The sequence below is a fragment of the Petaurus breviceps genome, unplaced genomic scaffold (assembly GCF_028583685.1).
Source record: "Petaurus breviceps papuanus isolate PSGF00001 unplaced genomic scaffold, PetGlider_PUasm1.0 90723, whole genome shotgun sequence".
Taxonomy (NCBI): Eukaryota; Metazoa; Chordata; class Mammalia; order Diprotodontia; family Petauridae; genus Petaurus; species Petaurus breviceps.
The window spans coordinates 5,790,034-5,796,385 of NW_027187323.1; the positions used below are offsets into that span (position 1 = coordinate 5,790,034).

At 40.8% G+C, this 6,352-nt stretch overlaps 1 pseudogene; it reads right to left on the reverse strand.

The window, feature by feature from the left end:
- Nucleotides 1-4,867: 4,867 nt before the first annotated feature.
- Nucleotides 4,868-5,627, reverse strand: LOC138145117 (large ribosomal subunit protein eL29 pseudogene; annotated as a pseudogene).
- Nucleotides 5,628-6,352: the final 725 nt, after the last annotated feature.

Here is a 6,352-nt window from a genome sequence, read left to right on the forward strand (position 1 = left end):
TGCCCTCCCCCTCCAAAAAGCAAAAAAAAAAAAAGAAAGGAGGGAGAGAGAGACAGAGACAGGGAGAGGTGGAAAGTCAAGTCTGGAAGTGACTGGTATCCTTCTAGGTATTTCACTGGTGTAGGTTATTGTGAAAAACTCCCCATGTATTTGCTACATAGTTTTAGTTCACCTTCAAAACTTAAGTTTTATGTTTTAATTATGCCCCGAAAGTGTAGTATAAGTCCTCTGGTCTCTAATTCCGAGTGGACAAAATCAGTGATACAGCTTAGAGAGAAAATAAATGTATTAAATGAACTTCATTCCATAACGTCTGCATCTTCTGTTGGCTGTCGGCAAATCTGGTTTTAATGAATCAAAAAGGAGGAAAGTACTAGTGAGGAAAAATGTTTTGCATTTTACTAATTTTATTTTGTATACTGTATTGTATGGGTTATTCATGTTTATCATGTTTTATTATAAAGAATTGTATGCAGAAAACTGTTTTCAGCAATCTGTAGCCAAAGATTAGTTTTTGGTGGTTGTGGGAACCTAACTCCTATTTCCCATAGATTCAATGTATCAACATTCTCATTTTTTACTTTTGAACATAATCCCTGTAAAACATAAGGACTGACTGCATATACATGCAGCATGCTATTAAAGTTTAATCTGCATTTTGAACATAATCTTCTTAAGTCTAGATAATAAAAAAAAATCGTCTTCATTTGTAACATCTGCACATTTCCAAAGTGTAAATGCTCCCACTAATAATTTAACAATTGATTCTCCTGAACCTGTATGAGTTGATTCTAGTACCCCCTTGACAGGTTGTGACTTTCATTGTTGAAAAGAATACCCATTTTGATGCAATCACAGATTCACTGAAGTCTGGAACTCTGTGCACAGTACTAAGACAATCTGTCTATTAAGCTACAGAGGGGAATGCAAATATACAGAAGTCAACAATCCCCATCCTCAAAAAGCTTACATTCTATCTGGATTTGAACTCCAAGTTAAATACCCTTTGAGATATACCATGAATTTTCCTAATTCAGAATATAACTATGAATATAGTAGGGATGCTATTTCATAACTGATAGTATTCTGCAGCCAAAGGTTCCCTGGATCTACCTGTTTTCCTTCAATACAGTCTTAATAGACAATAACATTTAAATTCTTTCTAAACTGTCCACACCATTTCTCCATGACATCTCAGTAGCTGATATATTTTGGAAGACAGTCTGCTAATTAATTTCCCCTTTTCTTGATGTGGTTAGTAATGGGGTTAGCAGTTCTTCCATACTTCATTTGACACATCGAAAAACTAGGATAAAATATCAGACTTGAAATCCAAAGATTCAAAATGTACCCTTGCAACATCACCCAAGAATGGACATTAGTAAAAAGTGTCAGAGGCTTTTAAGTTGCCAGAAAGGGCAAGATCTGCATGGAAAGATTATAAAGGATTTTTCTCCCCTCCCCTCATCGCCCCCTCATTTCTTTTTTGTTGTTGTTGTTATTAAAAAAAGGGAAGGAAAGAAGGAAGGGGAGAGAGACACACACACACACACAGACAGAGAGAGAGAGAGAGAGACAGAGAGAGAGAGAGAGAGAGACAGAGAGACAGAGACAGACAGAGACAGAGACAGACAGAGACAGAGAGAGAGACAGAGAGACAGAGAGAGACAAAGACGGAGAGAGACAGACAGAGACAGACAGAGAGACAGAGAGAGAGACAGAGACAGAGAGAGATAGAGACAGAGAGAGACAGAGAAAGAGAGAAGAGAGACAGAGACAGAGAAAGAAAAAGGAACAAAGGAACAAAGGAAGGAAGGAAGGGAGGGAGGAAGGAAGGAAGATAAATTCTGCTTGGTACTTGTGCTACGTTTAGCTACTGCAGCTATTGACAGGAAGTAAAAAACATTCAAAATGTCTGGGGGTATTTCCTTTATTCGTGTAGTTTATGCTTTACACTTCCTTCAGTTGGAGTGGAATTATATGTTTTAATTGTCTCAAGTTTGTATTCCAGGTGTCTGTGTATTATCACCATCATCCTGTACTTGCCTGGCCAACTCAGTCAACTTCTGTTTACATGAAAAGAAAATTAAGCTGTTTCATTGCTACTTTCTTCATTGGATTTAATTTGGTCACTGTGAGGTGAGGAGTACAAGAAGACTCACCCATTTTTTAACCACATCCAAGGGATGTTTTCTGTTGTTAATGCTATTTGATTTTTAAGTGAAATTTACAAGGCAAGTTTATCAATTAAGTTAGGGTTTGAGGATAGGGAATAAGTTTTCTATTGTTTTCTTTCTTTTAAGAGGTATGTTAAGATTTTTATCTTACTATTTCAATTCAGGAAGTTTTGTTTGCTTGTTTGTTTTCCCCTGGGATTGCAATAAAGATTGCTATCAAAAATTCAAATTATTCTAATATTGCTAATTATATGAAAACATCTATATTGTAAGCAATATTTATAGACCTTTCATACTTATTTGAGTTCTTGTCTAATAAACTCATTCCCTGCCCCAATTATCATTACTATGATTAGGATTTCTATGACTAACCAATAATATCCTATTTCTTAATTATATACAAAATGACACAATGCCATTCTTTGTGATCATTTCTTTACAGAACCCCCATTCTGCTCTCCCTCTCCCCATATTTCCACTCCTTGCTCACACATACACACACACACACACACTTTGCAGGCAATAAGTAACTTTTTTCTGCAGAAGAAGCACCATCTGTTTCAATTTCACCATGATTTGACTAAATCCATGAGGATACTATTTCATAACTGGATATATTTTTTGGTCACAAGTTTCCAGAATTACACTAGTATTATTATACCAAGTAAATTACTTACATGTAAACTCTGAACAATCTAAAGAAAAAAAAAAGTCAAACAGTTCATGTTGAACCTTAGGAAACATCTAGTCCAGGGATGGGAAACCTGGAGCCTTGTGGCCACATTGGATTCCGACAAAGGGCTGTACTTCAGGACATAGAGGGACACGTATGACCTTGAGGCTGCAGGTTCCCCACCCCTGATCTAGTTTGACACTCTCTTTTTATCAGAAAAGAAATGGAGACTCCTGGGAAGAGTGATTTTCCTAAGGTCATGCAGGTAGTGAGTAGCAAAGTCAGTTGTACGAACCTAGTCCCTTGATTCCGCTCTTTGCACTAATCGTGCTTGGTCCATTCCGTTTTTGATACTCTGATCCTGCAAACTGAGGTTTGCTGCACCCTCCACCTTCAAATTATTAATAATAAGCATCTATAATAGCAATGTTGTACTTTATTAAAGTATTTAATGATTAAAACATTTATAAATGCATCATCTCCTCCTCCAAAGATTATGATATGTGGCATGTACAAACAAGGTTACTCTCACTTTACAGATAAGCTTAGAAACGGAAACTTTGAGGAGCTGACTGGCTCTGAAAGTGAGTTCCCATCAAGGCATCACTTAGGATGGTACAGTTAGGTGTTGCAGTGGATAGAGCAATGGGCTTAGAATTGGGAAGTTATGAGTTCAAATTTGGCTTCAGATACTTACTAGCTGTGTGACCCTGGGCAAGTCACTTAACCTCTGCTTCAGTCCTTCATCTGTAAAATGGGGACCCATTAGAGCAGGAAAGGGTCAATCACTCTAGCATCTTTGCTAAGAAAATCCCATGGACAAAGTTCATAGAGTGACTGAGAGTCAGATAGGGCTAAATGATTGAGTAACACAAACAACAGAATCACTCAGGACATTTAAACCCTATCACCAGAATCCATTGTTTGTTTAGGAGTAACAGAGTATCCATTCTACTCTGGCATCACACTGCTTCTACTGTTTAACACTGGGACAAATATTTAGCTCTGGCAACAAGTGGTGAGGAGAGCAGACTATTGTTCAGACTTATCCAACTTTATGTGATTGTATGGAAAGTCTGTTGTTGTTGCTTGTTACCGTGTTTCCCCGATAATAAGACACTGTCTTATTATTTTTTTGGACAGAAAAACACCAGAGGGCTTATTTTCAGGGGAGGGCTTATTTTAATGAACATTGACAGCAATTTTAATAAACGGGTAAATGTGAACAAAAAAATGTAACTTTATTCAATAAGCAAATCACTGGGGAAGAACAGGATGACGCTATCACTGCTGCAGCTTTTATTGGATGCAGCTCGGAGCGTGGCGTGTGTTTCACGGGGTGGGGGGGGGGGGAGGGGGAGATGGTGCATACAGAAGGTACCGTAATGTAGTGTGTAGCGCAGGGGATCACCTTCACTACAGTAGCAATCTCAATAGGGCTTATTTTTGGGGGAGGGCTAGGGCTTATTTTAGAGGAATCTTACACAGTAAGGGGAGGGCTTATTTTCGGGATAGGTCTATTATCAGGGAAACACGGTAGACTTTGTTGTTGTGTGTTTTTTCCAAAGTTACTAGAGTGATTTTGATATTCCTTCTCCAGTGTGTCCCCTTTTTATAGATGAGGAACTCAGGTACAGAGAGGCTAAGTGACATGCTCAGAGGCACACAGCTCCTAAACCTCTGAGGTGGTTTTTGGACTTCCTGTCTCCAAGCCTACTACTCTGTCCGCTGTACCACTTAGCTGCCCTAGCTGTGTGACCCTGGACTAATCACTTAAACCTCTTTGCCTCAGTTTTCTCATCTGTAAAATGAACCGGAAAAGGAAATGGCAAACCACTTTACCAAGAAAACCCCAAATGGGAAAGAGTTGGACACTAGTAAAAAATGACTGAGCAAAACCAAAATATTTTGTTCAAGTTCCTATTCAGCAAAGGCATTTTCTAACAACAGACTAGGTAGAAACAGTGGTCTGTTGGTTTTTTGTTTTGTTTTGTTTTAAAATGACTCATTATTTCTTTTATTTACAAAATAGTGAATAATCATACCCTGGCTGGGAAAAAAGGGTGATTTTAGCTTTAAACAAGTCCTTCTGTCCTGAAACCTTGGGACTAGTAGCTTTAGCGACAGCATCTTTGAGTTTGGACCCAGCAGGCTTAGCAGCCCTAGAATCAGACTTGGCTGCCTTGGGATCAGATCTGGTGAACTTGGGGTCAGACTTGGTGGCTTTAGCATCAGGTTTGGTGGCCTTGGGGCCAGATTTGGTAGTCTTGGGATCATACTTACTGACCTTGGTGGGAGACTTGGTGACCTTGGGGTCAGTGGGCTTGGCAGCCTTGGGGTCAGTGGACTTGGCAGCCTCGGGGTCAATGGTCTCGGTAGACTTGGGGTTAGTGGTTCTGACAACCTTAGAGTCAGGCTTTGTGATCTCAGAGCCTGCATGTTTGATGCCTATCCTAGGGCCTGGACGCTTGGTAGCCATCTTGTGGCCAGCACGCCGGGCACTGGCCTTGGGGATCTTGGGCCTGAGGAGCTTGACTTTGGAGGCCTCGGTACTCAGGGCCTTGATGGCCTCTGCTCGGGTCTTGATGGCTTTGGCATTGTTGGCCTGCATCTTTCTTCAGCCCATTCTTGTGATTCTTGGCAAAGGGCATATTTCTTAGAAGCTTGGAGTCAGCCTCTTTCAGAGACCCATATCTCTGTGACCTAGGTTTCTTGATGCCTTTTCTGTGCCATTTTCATGATTGGTTGTGGGTGGTATGGTTCTTGGACTTAGCCATCTTTACACCGCAGCCTGTGCTAACAGGCACTCCACCGACCAGAAGAGGCCAGAGGGAGAGAGAGAAAGCAACCTGCTGTTTTATTAGAGCAAAAGCACAAAGTGAACAAGAGAAGCTCAAACCTAATCTTTTGTACCTCTCAAGCCACCATGAATGAAAGTTCTCTTTGTCTCTTTCTGTCTTTCTCTGTGTCTCTGTCTCTCTTTCTGTCTCTGTGTCTCTCTCTGTCCCTCTGTCTTTCTGTCTCTGCCTCTCTGTCTCAGTCTCTCTCTGTCTCTTTGTCTCTGTCTCTTTCTCTTTCTGTCTCTCTGTCTCTCTCTGTCCCTCTGTCTTTCTGTCTCTGTCTCTCTCTGTCTCTTTGTCTCTGTCTCTCTGTCTTTCTGTCTCTGTCTCTGTTTCTGTCTCTGTCTCTGTTTCTGTCTCTGTCTCTCTCTGTCTCTGTCTCTCTGTCTGTCTGTCTCTGTCTCTGTCTCTCTCCCCTAACCAGGGCAATAGGGAATGACTACTCAAGAAACACAGATTCTTGGGTGAGGAAGAATTGCACAATGCGTGAAATACCTCTGTGGCCCGAGTTCTCATGGCTCTGTCTCTAGTAATCAGCCATGTCTCCTTCTGGCTCTCTGGTTTGCAGCTTTCCTCTTCTGTTCCCACAGCTCCCTTGCCCTTAGGGCTTTACTTCACCTTTGCAGTCCTCATTCACTATTACTTTGACCCAGGTCACTGCC